We start from the raw sequence: 24971 nt of genomic DNA on the forward strand, positions 1-24971 counted from the left end.
GGCAATCTGGCAACACTGTAACCACATGTAGGGTAACTACCTCTGCCAGCACAAATTACCCGTACTGTGCAGTTGGTGCAGTGGATAGAGTTCTGGGTTAGAATGCAGGAGGTCAAGGGTTCGATCATGGGTTGAGGCGCACTTTTATATTTGCTAATTTCCATCGGACATAACATACGGTTATACATTAAGACACCGTTTCTTAGGTCACATGTATCCTACATTTATAAAATTTAGTAACGCTGAACACGTAACGCATCTAGTATATGAAGTGGAGCGAATAAATTCACGCCCACGACGTAGAAAGGGCGTCTTTAAAAACTGACCCATGAAAACGAATTTTAGTGTATTTTTAGGATCGTAGTATGTAAGTGTCCGCCTCTGTCGTGTAGTGGTTGGTATCATTAGCTTCCGCCCCCGGAGGCCCGGGTTCGATTCTCGGCTCTGCCACGAAATTTGAAAAGTGGTACGAGGGCTGGAACGAGGTCTACTCAGCCTCGGGAGGTCAACTGAGTAGAGGTGGATTCGATTCCCACCTCAGCCATCCTGGAAGTGGTTTTCCGTGGTTTCCCACTTCTCCTCCAGGCAAATGCCGGGATGGTACCTAACTTAAGGCCACGGCCGCTTCCTTCCCTCTTCCTTGTCTATCCCTTCCAAACTTTCCATCCCCCGCACGGCCCCTGTTCAGCATAGCAGGTGAGGCCCCCTGGGCGAGGTACTGGTCATCCTCTCCAGTTGTATCCCCCGACCCAGAGTATGAAGCTCCAGGACACTGCCCTTGAGGCGGTAGAGGTGGGATCCCTCGCTGAGTCCGAGGGAAAAACCAACCCTGGAGGGTAAACAGATTAAGAAAGAAAGAAAGAAAGAATGTATGTAAGTGCAAATGGTTTCTAAAGGACCCGCTGCAATCGCTGTTGACTATTAAGATGCCAGATACCATACCACCTGGACTACATTTACGAAATAAAAACCATACGCCTCAACCCAAGATGGAGCCCCTCTACCTTCTATATCATCATCATCATCTGTTTACCCTCCAGGTTCGGTTTTTCCCTCGGACTCAGCGAGGGATCCCACCTCTACCGCCTCAAGGGCAGTGTCCTGGAGCTTCAGACTTTGGGTCGGGGATACAACTGGGGAGAATGACCAGTACGTCGCCCAGGCGGCCTCACCTGCTATGCTGAACAGGGGCCTTGTGCAGGGATGGGAAGATTGGAAGGGATAGGCATGGAAGAGGGAAGGAAGCGGCCGTGGCCTTAAGTTAGGTACCATCCCGGCATTCGCCTGGAGGAGAAGTGGGAAACCACGGAAAACCACTTCGAGGATGGCTGAGGTTGGAATCGAACCCACCTCTACTCAGTTGACCTCCCGAGGCTGAGTGGACTCCGTTCCAGCCCTCGTACCACTTTTCAAATTTCGTGGCGGAGTCGGGAATCGAACCCGGGCCTCCGAGGGTGGCAGCTAATCACACTAACCATTACACCACAGAGGCGGACTACCTTCTAAATGCTATACCAAAACTCTATCCACTGCACCAACTGTACAGCACGACTAATATTTGCTGACGGAGGTAGTTACCCTACATGTGGTTACAGTGTTTCCAGATTGCCACTCTTCAACATCCTTTTTCTCCTGGATATACTCGCAGGACGAACTTTTGTGAGAGACATTTTTTTTATTGCTGGCATGTGAGGAGTCGGGCTCCAACGCCCGAGTGCGCGAATTTCGCTTCATCCTGTATATATAAGCATGTGGTTAAGTATTTCAACAAGGTGCAGCAGACAGACAATAGAAATACTTTCTCTCAAGGGTGACGGTGACACGAAAGGAAACAAGTACTGTACACTCGGTCTCAAAACATGAGATAAATTGTTCAATACGACGTCGCATACAAACACTTCACATTGTTAGACAAGTTTTAAAGGTTATTCCCACATATCTCACCGACCGGAAGTAATTAAAACGGCTAACAAATTACAGAACCAAGAATGCTGACTGAACAAATGCATATGATGACTTTGTGCCCCAATGACAAACCCAGTTGGTGATCTGGGTTGACACTAATAGAGTACTTAAGCCTGAGTACCTCCATCACTCTAACAGTTGGTAAGCAAGTCCAGAATCTCCCTGTCAGTCGGGATATACATCAGGTGTAAGGCCTTGTTAACAAGAAAATATCGTCCTTCAACGGACCACTTGTGGGCTCCGATCTATCTTCAATTGCTTTGAGGTACCTACATTTTAAATGCCTACCCTCCGTTCCTCTTTAAAACTCATACCTCTTCAAATTTGTCACTGACTCATTAACCATCTTGACCATACTATAAATAAACTTGATCTTATTTATTCACAAGTGCGTCATGTTAGAATATACTCTCAAATAAACGAATATATGTACCATATTCGATTTCAATCAGAGAGCATTTTTGCGGTGTAATCCGTTCGTCCCCTCTGTGGTGTAGTGGTTAGTGTGATTAGCTGCCACCCCCGGAGGCCCGGGTTCGATTCCCGGCTCTGCCACGAAATTTGAAAAGTGGTATGAGGGCTGGAACGGGGTCCACTCAGCCTCGGGAGGTCAACTGAGTAGAGGTGGGTTCGATTCCCACCTCAGCCATCCTGGAAGTGGTTTTCCGTGGTTTCCCACTTCTCCTCCAGGCGAATGCCGGGATGGTACCTAACATAAGGCCACGGCCGTTTCCTTCCCTCTTCCTTGCCTATCCCTTCCAATCTTCCCATCCCTCCGCAAGGCCCCTGTTCAGCATAGCAGGTGAGGCCGCCTGGGCGAGGTACTGGTCATTCTCCCCAGTTGTATCCCCGACCAAGAGTCTGAAGCTCCGGGACACTGCCCTTGAGGCGGTAGAGGTGGGATCCCTCGCTGTGTCCGAGGGAAAAGCCGACCCTGGAGGGTAAACAGATGATGATGATGATGAATCCGTTCGTCCGAGGTTACATTCCGTTAATAGCATTTGCTTTTTATTCAGTACTGAGGGATTTCATGATGAAATTGTTAGATTATCGACTGACTGTTGAATAACATACTTTCATGTATTGTAGATTCGTAAGGTACGAATCTGTGAGTAGAGTTAGGAAAGAAGTTCGTGAATTGTTTCCCGATGCACGAGTGCCAACGTGTCAATGAACTTTTACATTGTCATTAATGTTAAATCTTCAGTATTTAAAACAAATGATGTCAGGTTGTAGTTTTGCCTAACTATCAATGCCGCGATCATAGAAAAGAGACTTCCAATCTTACGTGTTTCAAAAGTTCCATATTTAATGACTGGGATTCGATCTGCAGCTGCCTTGGTGAGAAGCCAGTGATGAGGTCACTCGACTATCACACCCCACTGACAATATCAACAAAGGATTGGCTTTAGGAAAATCGTCAGTGACTACAGCGATTACCGAATAAGCTAATAATTCAAGCATTTCTACCAAAAGGGTTATCACAAAATAGAAAAGATATCTCAAAATAACGATATTCACCGAGCGAGTTGGTCATGCGGTTAGGGTCACGCAGCTGTAAGCTTGTATTCGGGAGTAATAATTTCGTATGGCTATTTCTAGCCGAGTGCAGCCCTTGTTAGGCAGACCCTACGATGAGGGTGGGCGGCATCTGCCATGTGCAGGTAACTGCGTGTTATTGTGGTGGAGGATAGTGTTATGTGTGGTGTGTGAGTTGCAGGGATGTTGGGGACAGCACAAACACCCAGCCCCCGGGCCAATGGAATTAACCAATGAAGGTTAAAATCCCCGACCCGGCCGGGAATCGAACCCGGGACCCTCTGAACCGAAGGCCAGTACGCTGACCATTCAGCCAACGAGTCGGACTATTCGGGAGTAGTGGGTTTGAACCCCACTTCTTCCAACCTTGAAGATGTTTATTCCGTGGTTTCCCATTTTCATACCAGGTTAATGCTGGGGCTGTAACTTAATTGAGGCCACGGATGTTTTCTTTCCACCCCTAAACCTTTCCTACCATCGTCGCCATATTACCTATCTGTGTCGGTGAGACGTAAAGCAAAGTGCAAGAAAAATAATAATTTGAAGCTCATAAAATCCCATGCATTACTGTAATTGATTTGTTCAATCAGACAAGAATTAACTATATCCACATTTGCCATTGTTTACTGATGAGACGTGGTTCCATTTACGCCAACGTATAAATCCGCAAAATAAGAGGTTCTGGTCATTAAAGGCTGATATGAAAAAACGAAAGGGCTGTATTAAAGGCATGCCCACAAAATAGAAATAGGCCTACGTACTATATAAGTGTATTAATAATATGGCAGCGCACAGCCAATTATATCTTCTTCGTTTCTTTCATCATATCTTCAGTTACAGAGGTATCATCACCATAAGTTAGTGTCCGGCTCCATGGCTAAATTGTTATCATGCTGGTCTTTTGTCATAGGAATCACGGGTTCAATTCACGGCAGGCTTGGGAATTTTAACCATAATTTCTTAATTCCACAGGCACGGGCCGCCTTGATCATCATTTCATCCTCATCGCGGCGTGCGGATCGCCTTCGGGCGTCGAATCAAAAGATCTGCATCTAGCGAACCGAACTTGTCCTCGGAAACTCCCAACACTAAAAAGCCATACGCCATTCCATTTCTTTTACCATAACCTAGTTATTTGTAATATAATATCGCATCACAACAATTAAGCAGAAAAAATAATATATTAATCGAAGGGAAAAATGCCTCTGCGGTGTACTGTTTAGTGTGATTAGCTGCCATCCCCGGCGGCTCGAGTTCGATTCCCGGTTCTTCCACGAAATTTGAAAAGTGGTACGAGTATATCAAATGGCGCTCTTTTACACAACGAAAGCACCATCCTGACGTTGGCTGGTTCATGTTTTCTACAATATGCTAGATTTTGCAGGGATAAATGCCCAAGTACTCTATACAGGTGTCACTGGAAAGAAAATTAATCGAAGAACACTTTTGCTTCAGTTGGCTCAGGAACTAAGAGACTCGTACGTAAGGAAGAAACCACGAAAGGCAGCAATCCATGATCTAGAAATGTCACGAGGCAACAAGGAAGAACCTACTACAATGAAAAGGCGTCAGTGTCAGATAGCACGTTGTAATGGCAACAAAACAATGGATGTGTGCTCATTGTGTAACAAAGCTCTGTGCGGAAAATGCATGGACAAAACGAAGAAAGAGTTTGTGTGCGTGAATTGTAATGTCAAGTAGCTAATCACAGCAAGAAAGACTTGTAGGCCTAACCTGTAGGTTGAAAGGATTTAATCATCATCACCATCTGTTTACCCTCCAGGTTCGGTTTTTCCCTCGGACTTCGCGAGGGATCCCACCTCTACCGCCTCAAGGGCAGTGTCCTGGAGCTTCAGACTCTTGGTCGGAGGATACAACTGGGGAGTATGACCAGTACCTCGCCCAGGCGGCCTCACCTGCTATGCTGAACAGGGGCCTTGGTGGGGGATGGGAAGATTGGAAGGGATAGGCAAGGAAGAGGGAAGGAAGCGGCCGTGGCCTTAAGTTAGGTACCATCCCGGCATTCGCCTGGAGGAGAAGTGGGAAACCACGGAAAACCACTTCCAGGATGGCTGAGGTGGGAATCGAACCCACCTCTACTCAGTTGACCTCCCGAGGCTGAGTGGACCCCGTTCCAGCCCTCGTACCACTTTTCAAATTTCGTGGCAGAGCCGGGAATCGAACCCGGGCCTCCGGGGGTGGCAGCTAATCACGCTAACCACTACACCACAGAGGCGGACGAAAGGATTTAATTCATACCAATAATGTTCTATATTGTTGTATTGTTGTCTAATAACAGTAAATAAAGCATAGTGATGACATAGTTTGGAACTATTTCCTGAGAAGTTGTGCTATTAAGATATACCGTATAATCTTTCCAAACACTAAATTTCAATACAGCGGTCAAATTGACCGCCGCTGCCGTTTTAGAAGTGCCAGTGTGTCGGCCGTTCTGGTGTTAACTAATATTATTTATTATTATTGATATTTGTTTCACATCGTACAGACACAGAGAGGTCTTATGGCGACAGTGGGGTTCGAATCCACTATCTCCCAGATGCAAGTTCACAGCTGCACGGTCAACTCGCCCGGTCTCCTAACCAATACTAGTGATATTTACCATGAGCTACATTTTGTAAACAAAGTGGTCACAGGCTAATGTCTAAATTTTGAACGTAGTCAGTCGATCTCTTAGTTGCCATCAGGAGCTCAGCTGGGTCACGAGAAAATGATCTGAGGGGGCATTATTCAACTATTTGCCGTACTGCTTTCCCGCCCTTATCCTAATGAGATGACGCCTGGCTTTACGATTTAAACCACATCTTGGTGGTTTAGTAATGATGCAATGATTCTTTTAAGCTGTTCATTTTTAGCATTTGTTTGCCGTACTCCTTTCGAGAGGCTCTCTCCTAAGTGCCCCTGATTTGCCAGACCAAAGGTCTTTTGTCACTGGGGGGTTCGAACCCGGCTGTCGGCAGCCGGCGGCCCTGAAGGTGGTTTCTCGTGGTTTCAAATTTTCACACCAGGCAAATGCTGGAGCTGTACCTTAATTATTAATGCCACGGTCGCTTCCTTCCCACTCCTAACCCTTTCCCATCCCATCTTCGCCATAAGAGCTATCGGTATCAATGCGACCTATAGCAAACGGTAAAAAGGAAATTGCCCTTAGCCATTACGTGCGTAGACCAATAGTGAAAAGCTAGTGATCACGTATATTTACACTCAATAATCACATAGTGACATACAATTGGCGTTGCTTTTCGAAATATGATATTTGAACAGAAAGCAGTAGTGGCCATCCTCGTCACAAAATTATAGATCTCTGTTTCTATTATTTGTGATCTTCCCGTAAGGTATGGTTGTGTTTATAGTCATAATAATGTAAGCATCACTGTGTGATATGCCATTTATGAAATGTACCCTACCGTACATACTACTTTAAGTAGGCTCTACTACAGTATGTCGTAAATTTCCTGCTTCAGTGAAGCTTTAATATTCACGCGAAGTATTGAGCTATTCATTAGAAAGACTGTCTTGTTCTCGTGATTAACGAGTAGATTTATCACAGTTCATGGCTCATGAACGACTTGTAGGAAGAGATGGGTTGACAGCCAGCCATCTTACCATGCGTAATTTAACGAACTCACTAAAATAATGGCGTGTGGCCTCAGGAGAGGCCTCGTGCAGGTCTTTCGATTTGGCGCCAATAGGTGGCCTGCGCGTCATGATGAGGATGAAATGATGACGAAGACGGCACATACACCCACTCCCCGTGTCAGGGGAATTAACCGATTATGGTTAACATTTCCGACCCTGCCGGGAATCGAACTCGGGATCCCTGTGACCAAAGGCCAGCACGCTAACCATGGAGTCGGACAACGAATTCACTGATCCATTCCCAATAGACATGAATCATCATAGTAAGGTATCAAACTAACCACACACTAATTAACTTCATGAATAACAGGTTACTTCCTTCATACATTATTCCGTATATTGCATAGTCGATAAATCTAATTAAGCTGGCATATGCCAAATGAGATCAACCGACTTTCAGTGATATTTACGATCTGCAGGACAATCCCGTCGTTTACAGGCTGGTTGTTTACGTTTTCAGTGAGTTACATCTCAGCAGTTACAGTGTTTGGTTTCGAGTCAATGTTCGGCAGTGAGAGTTTAGCGTTTGAAATTACTATTTCTGGTCTTCGTTGTATTTTCAGACCCCAAACACAAAACATATAACGATACGATATTCTAGATCAGTCATAAACATGTAATATACAGTATGTACATATTGCATTAATCATAGTAATCATTCATATGTATAACTAACTGAAGACAATCCACTTCGCTGGTTTCTTTTGTATATCCATGCGATTTTCTGTATATAATACAGAATATGTACATTAAAAAACCCTTTTCTCTTTTACTTTCATTTTTATTCTTTCTTAGGGGTACATAAATATCTTACATATTAAGCAATTTCATAAAAATACATTCTTATACACTATATTTGATGTCTTATTGTCTGACGCATGAATAAACAGATTTTCTGCTTTTCCGACACGTGAGAAAGCAACGTAGAGCTGACCACGTGAGAAACAAGAGTCCTTCAAATTAACTCCGCAATAGAGGATCGTCCATTAACTTTAGGCACATTTGTTAATTACACTGATGAAACGGAATGGGAGAACAGACGAACTGTATGGCACATTCTTTCGTCGAGGACAGGATACATACATTTTACGCTTTGCCAAATATTTGAACAGCTTCGGTGATTATGTCTTCAAATATAGTAGTGATGCTGAAATAAAGTAGCGTTCTTCTTACTGATCACTACCTGTTTACCTACAAAACATAAGAGAACTTACCTTATGACATTCTCTCCTACACAACTTTTCCTCACATTTTCCTGACTATTTCTACGGTCGTCGGAGCCATCCAGACTCATTTTGATTCAGGTCGGGGGCTTAAAGCAGAATGAACTTTCCTGATACCACGTGGTTTTTGGGATGATCCAGGATCGACCAGAATTCGAACCTCAGTCTTCTGGGTGTGAAGACAGCAGTTAATCCACTGAAATAAACACGTCCCGCTCGCAGACACTTACCCAAGCATATAATGCCTCTATATTTTTTATATAGTCCACATTTTCTATACCATCAAACGAAAGCTTTCGACTTTACGAAGAGAAATTCATGTAAACTGTTTTAAGATTGTATAGAACGAATATACATCTGCATGTACATAGTATAGATTTATTTGTTACTGCCAGAGCAAGCCACTAGTGGCCGCGAATCTCGTGCCGATAATTTCACTTCGTCTGGGAATGAAGCAATCATACGTGACCTAAATATGTTGCAATTGTACTTCACTTTGAGACCAGAAAATTATTAAAAACAGCTCACACGATAATTAAATCATTTGTTAATTACTTTATTTATTAATTAATCAAGTTCAGTCGCCTACAGGTTAGCTACAGTGTATTATACATAGCTACGGTTCATTTCATCATTGTCTGAGAGCAGCTTTGAATTACATTAATTTCCTTCGGGCAATATTGTTTGGATTCTAATTTGCAAATTGGCCCTAGTCCACACCTTTGGCAACATTCCAGAACGAACTGCTGGTAGAACATGCCAGATGTCACATAAACAAAAAATGCCGTTAAAATGCAATGTGGTTTCTCTGGGTAATTAGGAGGGTAACGTCTGATCAGGGGGCAACGTTAGACTTATCTTCATCTACCAACACCTGTGTGTCCATGCAAATTACGATAGTTCCTTTTAAGGCGTCTAGAAACTGGCTGGCTAAGTACTTCACCACTTATATGTCTTTAGTTATCTTATGCACTCTCTTATCTACATCGATATCATCCTGCTCTGTTGCTGCCCGGTTCTAGTCTATGCAATTACATATAGTGCTCATGTCAAATTTCGCTTTTAACATAGAATACGACAATCTTGGTCAAAAGCGACACCCTAACATTATTAAGGGTTATATAACTCATGCGTGGACTATGCCATGGTCATAATTACGATAAACAAAAATTAAACAGAATTTCAGCGTGTGAGCCAACGGCCGCAGCCGTGTTGAAACACCGGATCCCGTGAAATCTCCGAAGTTAAGCAACATTGGACGTGGTCAGGAGTTGGATGCGTTGCCACGCGCTGGTGGTGGGGGGTAAGGGAATGGAGGAGCGGAAAAGAACTGGCCCCCCTACCGCACGTAAACTCCGGCTCAGGTTCGGACCTGCCTTCGGGCAGTGTGTGAAATATAAGCCTGCATGTATTGCGTGTTTCATTTGTCAATTTATGCATTTTCAACACGGTTACGATAAATGTTATAGGGATCAGGGTGTAAACAATAATTTTGGAATGGAATGGGCTAAGCAGGTACACGCAGTCTGTGCATCGGGAGAGTAAACTTTGCTCAAAAAACGTAAATACGGTTGAACACGAATATTCGCTGAAGACATACACGCAACAGAAGATACGGTGTAGCCGAGAAGTATCGCATCGGATGTTGAGTCGGGCGATGGTGGATACATTCACGCTGAGAACACGCTCCTTTTTAGCATAAAAATACACGTTTTTGAACATTCTAGAATTGTTTTCGATTTTGTTGCAAGGAAGTGGGAAGCTAGCGTGTCAGTCTCCTACTCTGAGGACCCAGATTCGATTTTCGCCCAGTGAAGGAATTTTAATTCTGGGCTGGAATGGGGTTTACAGACCGGTCAAGAAACCCAAGTAAAACGCTTCAGAATATCGTCACGTTGACCCTGTGGAACTGCAGTATCTGCAGGGCATCTGGATGGGGAAACAGTCAACTTTGCAGACAAAGGCACTGAAAGGTCATTTCACAACGTGTTTGATTTTTGGTTTGTATATTTACATCCGTCCGCCTCTGTGGTGTAGTGGTTAGTGTGATTAGCTGCCACCCCCGGAGGTCCGGGTTCGATTTCCGGCTCTGCCACGAAATTTGAAAAGTGGTACGAGGGCTGGAACGGGGTCCACTCAGCCTCGGGAGGTCAACTGAGAAGAGGTGGGTTCGATTCCCACCTCAGCCATCCTGGAAGTGGTTTTCCGTGGTTTCCCACTTCTCCTCCAGGCAAATGTCGGGATGGTACCTAACTTAAGGCCACGGCCGCTTCCTTCACTCTTCCTTGTCTATCCCTTCCAATCTTCCCCGTCCCCCGCAAGGCCCCTGTTCAGCATAGCAGGTGAGGCCGCCTGGGCGAGGTACTGGTCATTCTCCCCAGTTGTATCCTCCGACCAGGAGTCTGAAGCTCCAGGACACTGCCCTTGAGTCCGAGGGAAAAACCGAACCTGGAGGGTAAACAGATGATGATGATGATGATGATGATATTTACATCCGTAAATAGTAAGTCATATCCCGAGTCAGGGTGCTTAACTGTGCTTTCTCATCTACAGTACTCGATTATTCATAAAATTTCAGTAACTACACATTGAATTTTGTATTTTACTGCTTACAGTTTTCAGTCTCGAATACCACTTTAAATATGGGTTATTACTGATAAGGTTTTAGGAGAGGAATTTTACAGTAGATTATATTTTAATGCTAATTCTTCCTCGTCTCATTATCGATTTAGAACTGAAACTTATTTAAAAAGTATAACAAAAAGTGATGAGTATGATGATGATGGTGATGATGATAATAATTGTTTTTAAAGGGACCTAACGTCTAGGTCATCGGCCCTATAACTAATATTGTACCTAAGGCTGACTTAGAGTTTAAGCGAACACAACGCTTACGCTTAGCGTGTACTGAATATTTATCCCTATTTTTCAGCACTTTCGAATATAACTATGGGATAATTCTGCAGTGAATAGTGTAGTCATAACTATAGTATATTTCAACTACTTCGAAAAAAGAAATCATATTTCAAGAAATGACATCATTTTTCGATGGGTATGAACGTAAAATTACAGTGTAGCTTTAGGTTCCTTCAGAGGATTTAACAGTATTTGAGATATTTAGTAATTTAATTATCAAAGAGACTCTAGAGAAACTACACATAGGCTTCCAGTGATGAAATTCGGTTGGTAAGTTGATATTTGTGAACTTAAAGACAGCTCAGTATTTGTTATGGCCAGCCTGATGGCGGAAAGCATATGGTCAGCGTAACGACACCTGCAGCAAAACTACTTGGCTTTCGTAACCTATTCGTCAGCCTCTCATATCATACAGTTGGCCTTACAAGGCTGACTGAATTCCGCTCCAGTTCTCAGTTCAGAATTAATGTCCTAGGACTGCCCGGGAATCGAACACAAAATCTCCAGGTACGAGGTAGGCACGCTAACCCTACCGCATGTTGTACATTGATAAAGCATACACTAGATATAAGAAAATACTCACATTCAACATCATATGCAAATGTATCACCAATCGAATAGACTACACGGTTCGGATCACGTAGTTGTAAGCTTGCGTTCTAGAATGGTGGGTTCGAAGCCTTTCACCGGCAACACCGATTATGGTTTCCGTGGTTTCCAATTATCACATCAGAAAAATGATGGGGCTGTACCCCAGTTAATATACACCTTCTCATTCCTGTTTTATCGAAAATATCCGATATTTTAGTGCGACGTTAAACCACTATTTATAAAAGTTCAGCATAACGTAATTATTTTTTTTTTGCTAGGGGCTTTACGTCGCGCCGACACAGATAGGTCTTATGGCGACGATGGGGTAGGAAAGGCCTAGGAGTTGGAAAGAAGCCGCCGTGGCCTTAATTAAGGTACAGCCCAAGCATTAGCCTGGTGTGAAAATCGGAAACCACGGAAAACCATTTTCAAGGCTGCCGATAGTGGGATTCGAACCTACTATCTCCCGGATGCAACGTAATTATTAGGTGCGCATTTGAGAGTAATGTGTTTCAAAAACACTTACATACGTTTTAAGGGTATTATAACAATAATTTCGTGTGGCTATTTCCAGCGGAGTGCGGCCCTTGCAAAGCAGACCCTCCGATGAGGTTGGGCGGCTTCTGCCATGTGTAGGTAACTGCGTGTTATTGAGGTGGAGGATACTGTTATATGTGGTGTGTGAGTTGCAGGGATGTTGGAGACAGCACAAACACTCAGTCCCCGAGCCAAAGGAATTAATCATTTAAGGTTAAAATCTTCGACCTGCCGAGAATCAAACCCGGGACCCTCTGGAACAAAGGCCAGCACGCTAATCATTTAGCCATGGAGCCGGACCGTTCTAAGGGTAAAAACGTCAAATGGTTGCTCGTTGGCATCCTGAGTTCTAATGTTATCAAATAATAATTAAATTAACCGTATGTAAGAAAATATATTGAGATTATTATTATTATTATTATTATTATTATTATTATTATTATTATTATTATTATTATTATTATTATTATTATTATTATTATTATTCATTTCCTGTGGCTCCTAATGGAAGACTGGGCATCCAGGAAGCTGCATCAACTCACTCTATTGCTCATGATCATCGTCATCTTTCTCCAGCTCTTTTCATATACAGTATATATATTTGTGGTTTAACGTCGAACTAAACCATCGACGTATTTCGGCGAAACATGGATGGCAAAGAGCTATGATTGGAAAGGCAGTGACTGTGGCCTTAATTAAGGTACAGCCGTAGCATTTGCCTGATGTAAAGATGGGGAAAATGGGAAAACAATCTTCACGGCTGCGACGGTGGGATTCGAACCCACAATCTCCCGAATGTAATGTCACTGCTACGCGAATATAACCGGACGGCCAACTCACTCGCTTCTTCCCTAATTCTCAATGGTAAGACTTCATTGCCACTTCTCCGAGCCTGCTGGGGATTCCAACTAGAGCAAATAATTGTTTCTCAATAGCATGTCCAATTTCCTGTATGTCTCTTCTAGCTAATTCCATTTTCTTCTATTTTTAGTTTTGATCTGATCTTCTGATATTCATGTTCGTATTTCCGACTGGCGAAGCACCATCAGCTGCGTCATATACCCTCACTCCATACGAACAGTTCGGAGAGGTTTGGAGTTGTATCCTGGCACTCAGTCTAATTAGAAATTGTATACAACCTCCTCTCCTACCCTGACGGCCAACACAGAGCTGAATAAAAGTCGCATTGTGTGATCAGGGTCACGTAGATGTGAGCTAGCATTCGGGAGATGGTGGGTTCGAATCCCATCGTCAGCAACCCTGATCATGGTTTCCGTGGTTTCCCATTTTCACATGAGTAAAATGCTAGGGCTGTACTTTCATTAAGGCCACAGCTGTTTCCTTTTCTGATTCTTGCGTCACCGAAAACCTTCGATGTGTTAGTTCGACGTTAACCTACTAGCAAAAATAAATAAATAAATAAATAAATAAATAAATAAATAAATAAATAAATAAATAAATCGGGTATTTATTCGTAGTTGTTTATCCACTTCTGCCATTCCATCTTTTTGTAACTGCGATTTATAAATAGGTAAATTATTTCACACCTCCACAGTCAGATTTAAGTTGATTTCCAACAAAGGATCAAAGGAAAGGAATAGTGTGACCGAAATATTGTAAAAACGTTGGGGTCGGAAGACATGGGAATAAGATTTTTTATTTATTTGCTATTTGCTTTACGTCGCACCGACACAGATTCGTCTTATGGCGACGATTGGATAGGAAAGGCCTAGGAATTGGAAGGAAGCGGCCGTGGCCTTAATTAAGGTACAGCCCCGGCATTTGCCTGGTGTGAAAATGGGAAACCACGAAAAACCATCTTCAGGGCTGCCGACAGTGGGATTCGAACCCACTATCTCCCGATTACTGGATACTGGCCGTACTTAAGCGACTGCAGCTATCGAGCTCGGTGGGATAAGAAGACGAGGTGCTCGACTAAGTGGAGAGAACTGAACTGTCAGCGAAGAGATGGCTTGAAATTACATTAGTTGACGAGTAATCCTGAGTGGAGCTTTTACAATTATGAAAGATCCTAATATAAAATAACGTTGGAATTCAAGAGGAAAAATTGGATCAAATATCTATTTATGGAGCAAAGAGTAAGGGAATGGGATAATTTATCAAGGAAAATGTTCGATAAACTTTCAAGGGCTTTAAAAATATTTAAGGAAAAATCTAGGCTTTTTGTAAATTGATAGATATTCTGCCTCCTGGGTGAAACCTAAATGCAGATCATTGATGATTGAAAAATTGAACTGAAAAAATTTAAGTGACTACTGTAGGTATGGGTCAAGAGACCGTGAAAATTTACTGGACTCTTCTGTTTCCATGGCAACGATCAGATCATTCACTTTTCAAACTCAGATGTGATTGACCTGCAGGTGACAGCCCACCCGGTCATGAGACTGCTGCGGCCACTGACGTGAGAATTCTTTCATTCGTCTCATGCCGACATATGAAAGACCAAATATATAATTACAGAAACAGAAGTTGTATACTTTTATTAGTCTTAATCGAAAGGCCACTAAATTACATCTCGTTTTGTAAATAGCATAACCTGTTCTAACATTGTAGAAATGATCGTTTTTGCTGGCGGAAGAATTAAGAAAGCGTCGGTCCGGGAACAAGAATTTTTGGGAATGACCAGCTAATTATCATCAAGGTTTCTGTGAAGCTGTGTTCTTCTTCTTAAAACACAGTGTTTTAAGAAATGCTGTAAATACCAAGACATTGTGTCTCACTGATGTTCAGAATAATAGGTGGATGACAAAAATGAATTTGCAGTACGCAGGAAAGTAATGTGAACATGTACCAAATTAATTTGAAACACTGATTATGGTAAATATGGTTCGTGATTAGTGTATTCAATGTGATCTATCTGACGCCGGTGATCTTACATATTGGACAGGTTCTGGAATGCTGAATTTGTTCCGTTTCTTGACCGATGCAATAAATTGTTGACATAAATTTGTCTTATTGCTGCGAGTCACCTGAAATTAGTGATACAAAATGAGTGGTGCTACGTTACCTAGCAACCGTGCAGACTGTGATGTGAAGTATTGATGGATGGCCATGGCAGAGAGACACTGCCTACTCCTCGCCGGTGCAATATTCTTGTATCAAGGAGGCTTCATCTCATCATATCCTGGAGAGATCAATTTCATTGGTGTTAGTTTCATAAGCCCTGCATTAGTTTCCTACTTTCAATGCACTGAATCCTACAGTTGTCGACGACAAATTCCATACAGATGTCTCCCAAAAGGGATTCGTTAGACACAAACAATCGTCGCCATAAAACTTATCTGTGTCGGTGCGACATAAAGCAACTTGCAAAAAAAAAAAAAAAAAAAAAAAAAAAAAAAAAAAAAAAAAAAAAAAAAAAAAAAAAAAAAAAGTCAAATTCACCGTTATTCATTTGTGTTTCGTTTATTGACAGACGTATTTATGGTCATTTTGATTTTCTCAAAAAGGATATTTGACACAATATTTTCTCATCTTCCCCTTGGCAATAAGCCAGAGTAAACTGCGACTTCCACTTAAAATTAGCTGTAGCCATCATTCAATCATATGTATTTGCTACATTAGCCACCCTTTATTCTAGAGAAGTAAACTATGGTAACACATTCAAACCACCCTTATCATTTAGTTAACCCCAGACCTTGACCCCTAACCGGTGCTATTGGAGCTATAACAACTACTATAGGAATAATTAAATGATTCCATCAATACGACAATTCCCTCTTATTTCTAGGTTTAACTTTAATTACCCTAACTATAATTCAATGGTGACGTGATATTACACGAGAAGGAACATATCAGGGCCTTCACACTTTACCAGTAAGTAAGGGATTACGATGAGGTATAATCTTATTTATTATCTCTGAAGTGTCAGTCTCATTTTATGACTCTGGCAGTATGGGAACTGCTGAGATGTGGATAGTACTGAGTAAAGATATTAGGAGCACGACTAGTGCAACTAGACGGTACGAAAGTTGCTATTCGAAGGTTTTTTTTTTTAAATAATGCTAATTGTTCGGGGCGTCGATCTATGTAGATCTTTTGCACCTACTGGCACCATATGTGAGGAAACTGCGTGTGTTATGTAATGGCGGAAGTGTAATGTGTTGAATGTGAGGAAACTAAAGTTAAGGACGACATAAACACCCAGTCCCCAGGCCAGGGGAACCAGGGGAATTAATTATTACAATTAAAAACCCTTGACTCGACCGGGAATCGAACCCCAGGGCCGCCGGGTGACAGGCGGACGCGCTGCCCCCTACACCGCGGGACTCGGCTACTCGTAGGGTTAGTCACTCTGCAACAGCACTTTCTGTTCCAGTCAGAAAAAAAACAATGACAAACCCTCTTTCGTTATGCCATGTATGTCACATTACGGCACCACAATCGTTTTCTGCGATTTACCTTTAGCTGCATAATATTTGGTAATCCTATTTCGAGGATCTAACCAACATCTGGCTGAAGACCTAACTATTTGGCTACTAGATTCCTTTATCGTTGCATACAGTTAAGCATTATGCTCTACCTATAGAAATACTGAACACATGACCTTTCCACCAAGAGTTCAATACATACCATGATTCCCATTAAGTTTATATTTAGTACAACTTTACATTCTTATCCTTTGAAATATAAACAAAGAACTAATGCAACCTCGTTACAATAAATTCATTTACGGCCGAACTTGATGGCACAGAAATATCAGAATGACTAGTGCAGTCCACGACAATATTTCAGTGTCAGTTTTCATTGTTTCTTTCAAGGATATTCTACAGCCAATACATAAAATTAAATATAACGCTTTCTAGGCCTTTGTTCTGCAAAACCAGTGCTGCGTTTTAGACCTGGCACTAGACTCTCTTGGTATGCTCATTTGGTCGGTAACTTTCCATATAGGCAAATACTTCTATAGTACTTCTGAAGTACTCTTCTACGCCGCTTTTCTACACCCTAGTACATTCATAGGTGCAAACAATATCAAACAAGTTGACTTAGCCTCTTCTCTTTATGGCCGGATGCCCCTCCTTACGCCAATCCCATATGAGGGATATATTATTTACTATTGTGCGTTTCTGCGTTAGTTGTTAGAGTGGTGAAGTGGGTAGTGAGACGAAAATATAGCCAATCCTAGACGAGATAAATTATTCAAAAGTGGTAGAAATCCCAGAGCCAGCCATGAATTGGACCAAGGACACTTTGAACCGAAGGCTGCGACGCTAACCATTCAGCTAATGAACTGGGTCCTTGTCATACGTAATAATAATAATAATAATAATAATAATAATAATAATAATAATAATAGCAAAGTCATCTCCGTACAGGCCATGAAGGCCCTTCGAGTTGTGGAAGGTAAAGGCTTCCACTATTCGTAACCTCGGCACTTGATGGGGTAGAGTGGTTAGCTCTACGCCCGGCCGCCTTTGCCCCCAGGAATTAACCTGGTACTCATTTTTGGTGTAGGCTGAGCGAACCTCAGGACTATGTGCACCTCCGGAAGTGGGAATCTCGTTTCTTAAATTTTACGACTTCCTGACAGGGATTCGAACCCACGTCCTTCCGAGCGAACCGAGCACGCCTTTACTGCCTCGGCCAGGCAGCCCCAATAATAATAATAATAATAATAATAAATTAACTCAAATACGTAGGCCTCATGTTGGTAGATTTACTGGCACGTAAAAGAACTTCTGCGGGACTAACTTTCGGCACCTCGGCGTCTCCGAAAACCGTAAACATGTAGTTAGAGGGACGTAAATCCGATAATAATATTATTAATTTAAAAATGCCGGGCTGAGTGGCTCGGACGATTGAGGTGCTGGCCTTCTGACCCCAACATGGCAACTTCGATCCTGGCTCAGTCCGGTGGTATTTGAAGGTGGTCAAATACATCAGCCTCATGTCAATAGATTTACTAGCACGTAAAAGAATCCTGCGGGACTACATTCCGGCACCTCCGCGTCTCCGAACGCCGTAAAAGTAGTTAGCGAGACGTACAGCCAATATCATTATTTTTATAATAATAGTAATGATAGTAATAATACAGGAATAATGATAATAATAATAATAATAACAAAAATCACCGTTAAAGTCCCTTCACTTCCTCTTGAACCCAGACAGTGCATGGTTTGGTCAGTTTTGCTTTATGGAATTGAAGCCTGGACATTGCAAACGACTGCCATAAAAAAGGCCGGAAGCTCTGGAAATGTGGTTTCATAGAAGAATGCTAAAAATCTCCTGGATAGAGTATGTCTCTAATGAACAGATATTGCAGACAGAAAACTCTAACACAGAGCTGCTGACCTCAATCAACTGCTAGTGACTTTACGTCTCACCGACACGGTTAGGTTTTATGGCAACGGTGGGATAGGAAAGGCCTAGGAGTTGGAAGGAAACGGCCGTGGCCTTAATGAAGGTACAGCCCCAACATTTGCCTGGTGTGAAAATGGGAAACCACGGAAAACAATCTTCAGGGCTGCAGACAGTGAGACTCGAACCCACCATCTCCCGGATGCTACCTCACAGCCGCGCGCCTCTAACCACACGGCCAACTCGCCCGGTGATAAGAGTTATAGAACTAAAGGAGGCCACATAACAAACAGAGGATTGTGGTGACTATTAGTAAATCTTCAAAGGCTTGTAGACTGAACGCTGAATGGCATCACGGTCTATACTGAAGATGTATGTATGAGACCTGCTGGTAAGAGGAAACAAATGTTAATGAAACCTCTCAGAAAGTCATGCACGTAAGATTGCAGACAATAATCAGAAGAAGCCATGTTAATCGTGTCGAGCTGTAGCACATGCCTTCAAGACGTAGCTGACAAACACCAGATGACACGTCAGTCGGCAGAGCCAGGACTTGCGAGGTTTCGCTCAAGAGGGAGGTGGAGCTGAAAGGGTTCACTCCAAGTGGTAAACAGTTGACGGCTGCATAGCGGGAGGACACCGGCCTCAACACTGACCTTTCATCAATGGAACCCTCCACCCCATTCGTGACACGAGCCCTAACTCAAGGTCAGACTTACATAATCTACCATTTCTTAACACTCTCCGAATGCTGTACTTCACAATACAATCCTTTAGTATGAGTTCTTTAGAAATGACCAATGGAATACCACAGTGTGAAAACATCGCGAGCGAAATAGCGAAACTTACTTCCTATGCCCACCGAACTCGATAGCTGCAGTCGCTTAAGTGCGACCAGTACCACGTATTAGGGGGATACTGGGTTCGAACCCCACTGTCGGCAGCCCTGAAGATGGTTTTCCGTGGTTTCCCATTTTCACACCAGGCAAATGCTGGGGCTGTACCTTAATTAAGGCCACGGCCACTTCTTTCCCACCGAGCTCGATAGCTGCAGTCGCTTAAGTGCGGCCAGTATCCAGTATTCGGGAGATAGTAGGTTCGAACCCCACTGTCGGCAGTCCTGAAAATGGTTTTCCGTGGTTTCCCATTTTCACACCAGGCAAATGCTGGGGCTGTACCTTAATTAAGGCCACGGCCGCTTCCTTCCCACTCCTAGGCTTTTCCTGTCCCATCGTCGCCATAAGACCTATCTGTGTCGGTGCGACGTAAAACAACTAGCAAAAAAAAAACTTCTTTCCCACCCCTAGCTCCTTCCTGTCCCATCGTCGCCATAACACCTATCTGTGTCGATGCGACGTAAAGCAACTTGTACAAAAAAAAAAGAAAAAAAAAAAGTTCCATGTCTAATGAGAGTTTCACCCTCGTAAGTAAATTCCATTAGAAATACGCACTCTAAATGGTAGAGCCGCATAATTTATAACGATAATCTTTAACATGATAGGCAAGACGTCATAAGCACCGTTCTATCAATAACGGTCTTGGTGTCCGTAAAAAGGTATTGGAACAATCAGATGTCTTTTGTGTGCAGAGCGGAGGTAAATTCTCCCTCTCGCTCTGCCAACGTGAGCCTACAGTCAACGTCGAGGTTTGAGCCCGTAAAGTTTCGTTATAGTCGGAGGTGACTGTAAATTACAAATGGTTGATATCCCGGTGATTCAGCTTGCACAAATATCAACAAATAAAGTATCCAAAGAATGATATGGAAACTAAATAATACAAGAAATGATAACAAGAAGTTACATGTTAATGAAATAAGAGGACTAAGAACTACATTGGAGCAGTGCAACACAATAATTACCATCAATAGCGAAGGGATTCTTACCGACGTGATCAGCGCAACGGCATAGCCGCAGGCTTTCCTTTAGGATGGCCGACGTTCGAATCTCGGTCCATCCTGGTCTATATAGAGTTTTCAGCTGAAAAACTACGGGGCCTAGAGAATGGCATTTCTTCTTTAACACACGTCCAACATAAGTGGCTCCAGCGACCCCAGAAAGCCTATTTCTTAATCGCATAGGAATGCATACAATGAGAAATATTACGATATTCCATTACATGTGGTGTAGACATAATAGCCAACGGCGGTAGCCGTGTTTACACACATGATCCCCTGAGATCTCCGAAGTTTAAGCAACGTTAGGCGTTGTCAAGAAGTGGATGGGTTGCCACGCGCTGTTGGTGGGGTGTAAGGGAATGGAGGAGCGGAAAGGAACTGGCCACCCTACCATACGCAAACTCCGGCTAAGGCACACGTAGGTTCGGACCTGCCTTCGGGCAGAGTACACCCTTACCATACTTTAGACATAATAACTGCAACGCAATCGCCTATAAGGTACCAGAGAAGCTGAAATGTTATTTCGCAAAGCTTCTGTTGTTAACCCAGTGAGCATCTAGTTCCGATCAATGGTATTCTTTAAGAATGAAGTGAGTTCTCGGTCGATCTATTTCTCCACTTTTGTGTGTGTTCAGACCGACTTTGCTGTGAAATCTGGGTAGACTCAGGAAATCTGATTTACATGTTGGAAATAATAGACATAAAAGTGGCGAGAATGATTTCCGGTACAAACAAACACTTGGAAAAATGTCAAGAGCGGATTCAGAGTGAGGAGATAATGGCTAAGTTAGGAATGAACTCGATGGAAAACGCTGTGTGCATAAACCAGCTTCGGTGGTTGGGCTGTGTGAGGAAATTTAGGACATGGAGGATAAGGGAAGTAAAGAGAGGCCAATACAAGAATATTTTAACTCTGCCTTTAATGGTTATTTATTCTTTGCACACAATGGGGATCAATACAGGTCCCAACTACAGGGTACCTACACCATTTAATGCTCATGTGAATAGTACGCTATTCTTCCGATACAATAATAAAAATTTCCTGTGGCTATTTCCAGCCGGGTGCTGCCTTTGTAAGGCAGACTCTCCGGTGAGGGTGGGTGGCATCTGAAATGGGTAGGTAACTGCGTGTTATTGTGGTGGAGGGTAGTGTTATGTGTGGTGTGTGAGTTGCAGAGCTGTTGGGGACAGCATAAATACCCAGTCCCCGAGCCAAGGGAATTACCCATGTAAGGTTAAAATCTCCGACCCGGCCGTGAATCGAACCCGGGACCCTCTGGACCAAAGGCCAGCACGCTAACCAATTATCGACAGAGCCGGTCGTCCTTCCGATAAAAACTTATAACGTACATTGTCCAATTGATTGCAGTTACTTCAATAATATCAGACTGACTTACGTTATATTAGTTACACACTGATATATACCTTATAAAATAACTAACTTACCAACTAAAAAGGAAGTTAATTACTATCAATTCACACACAATATCATCATCATCATCATCATCATCTGTTTACCCTCCAGGTTCGTTTTTTCCCTCGGACTTAGCGAGGGATCCCACCTCTACCGCCTCAAGGGCAGTGTCCTGGAGCTTCAGACTCTTGGTCGGGGGATACAACTGGGGAGTATGACCAGTACCTCGCCCAGGCGGCCTCACCTGCTATGCTGAACAGGGGCCTTGTGGAGGGATGGGAAGATTGGAAGGGATAGGCAAGGAAGAGGGAAGGAAGCGGCCGTGGCCTTAAGTTAGGTACCATCCCGGCTTTCGCCTGGAGGAGAAGTGGGAAACCACGGAAAACCACTTCCAGGATGGCTGAGGTGGGAATCGAACCCACCTCTACTCAGTTGACCTCCCGAGGCTGAGTGGACCCCGTTCCAGCCCTCGTACCACTTTTCAAATTTCGTGGCAGAGCCGGGAATCGAACCCGGGCCTCCGGGGGTGGCAGCTAATCACGCTAACCACTACACCACAGAGGCGAACCACACACAATATACTGTTCATAATTATCTAAAACATTTTACAGTAGATTTCAAAGCTAAGGAATGAGCATCATTCATAGGCCTATTTAACTGTAGAATTCTTAAGGAAATTTTTAAAATAAACCTAAATACACGGAGATGAATATTGAAATCTAGGCTCTGGTTGTTATGAACAGCTTTGTTGTAAACATTGCACAGCCTTATATAAAAATGAACTGTTGTGTGAAATCATTCTTGCTTCGGGGTTCTTAAGTGATGTGGTCAACCTTGATGTAATACGGGGGACAATGAAACTGATGAGTGACTAAGATCTTGTTACGAGTTATTACATTTACACCTTTGAAACATTTTTTACCATACGTCAGACATCTATATTCCAATTTGCCCGTATCAAAATTTACCAGTAATTACTTATTGGTACCATAATGCGGTAAGTGCCTGTTGTTTTGAGATGCAGGAATCTGGAAATCTTCTTTTGAACTTTTCTATGCTTTTAATATGAATTTTGCAGCTCTGGTTCCAAATTTGATTCGCATATTCTAGTTTTGGCCGCACAATTGCACTGTGTACATGTATACGGGTGTAATCTTTGGCTCAACATTCGTCATTATAAATCCTAGGCTTCGGTAACATTCTCTGTATAACTTAGTTCTTGTGATGTAAAGATGATTCATGTAGAATTGAAGGAAATTACAGAGCTACTTGAAAACAGGGAATTGTGGAGGCGCATTGTTAACTGACAGTGGCTTGCAGACTGAGTAATGTCTAAAATGAATTTGTATCATTGTGAGTTTATAAATGTCATCATCATCATCATCTGTTTACCCTCCAGGTTCGGTTTGTCCCTCGGACTTAGCGAGGGATCCCACCTCTACCGCCTCAAGGGCAGTGTCCTGGAGCTTCAGACTCTTGGTCGGGGATACAACTGGGGAGAATGACCAGTACCTCGCCCAGGCGGCCTCACCTGCTATGCTGAACAGGGGCCTTGTGGAGGGATGGGAAGATGGAAGGAATAGGCAAGGAAGAGGGAAGGAAGCGGCCGTGGCCTTATGTTAGGTACCATCCCGGCATTCGCCTGGAGGAGAAGTGGGAAACCACGGAAAACCACTTCCAGGATGGCTGAGGTGGGAATCGAACCCACCTCTACGGCTTCGGTAACATTCTCTATATAACTTAGTTCTTGTGATGTAAAGATGATTCATGTAGAATTGAAGGAAATTACAGAGCTACATGAAAACAGGGAATTGTGGAGGCGCATTGTTAACTGACAGTGGCTTGCAGACTGAGTAATGTCTAAAATGAATTTGTATCATTGTGAGTTTATAAATGTACCAAATGAAAATTGTCCTTTCTGAACACTCTTATACAGAATGCTCCCCAAAATACGTGGGAACTAATAGAGGAGTTGAAGGTACACCACAAGCCAGCACAAAACATTTTTACAAACACACGTGCTATGTTCAAGTGATTACGAGATATGCCTCTTTATTTTATCAGTTGGAATGTAGGGTATATTTCGTATCAGTTTTAGAGTTAGGAATTGTCTTAAGGTCTGGTATCATCCAACAGCATTCGCGGCTCAGGCAGCAGCGCGTGGGCATCTCACCGCTGTGTTCCGTGGTTCAAATCCCGGTCACTCCACGGGAGATTTGAGCTAGAAAAAGCCGAGGCGAAACAGGTTCTTTTACGGGTACTCCGGTTTCCATGTCTTCTTTCATTCCAGCAACACTCTGAAATAGCATTTGATTTCATCTGTCACTTAATAATCCTTGCCCCAGAGGAGTGTGACAGGCCTCGGCAGCTGACACAATACCTATCCTCGCCACCAGATTGGGGCTTCATTCATTCCATCCTTGACCCGGTCACTGATTGGAAAAGAGGTGATAGGTTTTCATTCTGGCATCATTTAATTACCGTATAATTCATTACGAGTTCGATGACGCCTGTCCTCCGTCCGAGGCCAAAATGGCATAAAATTCTTTCTTTGGTAAGCTCATGCACTATTCCCGTCAACGCATGAAAATACACTGTTCAATAACTTAGTAGAAAAGTCTTCACACTTGTGCCATATTTTGAGCACTTCTTGTACATAGATATGTCTACATGATACTCAAACTGGGGTGTGCTAGATAGGGCTGCAGTTGTTGTTGTTGTTGGTTTTGGGTCACCAGACCGTAGACTGGTTTGATGCAGCTCTAAATGCCACCCTGCTGAAGTTTTAACTTCTACGTAACTATTACATCCTACATCAACTCCAGTCCGTTTGATATTCATGCCTTGGTCCACATCTAACGTTCTTCCCGCCTATTCTTTCCTCAAAAACTAATTGAATACGTCCTGAGTGTCT

Source organism: Anabrus simplex, chromosome 1, assembly GCF_040414725.1.
Source record: "Anabrus simplex isolate iqAnaSimp1 chromosome 1, ASM4041472v1, whole genome shotgun sequence".
Classification (NCBI taxonomy): Eukaryota; Metazoa; Arthropoda; class Insecta; order Orthoptera; family Tettigoniidae; genus Anabrus; species Anabrus simplex.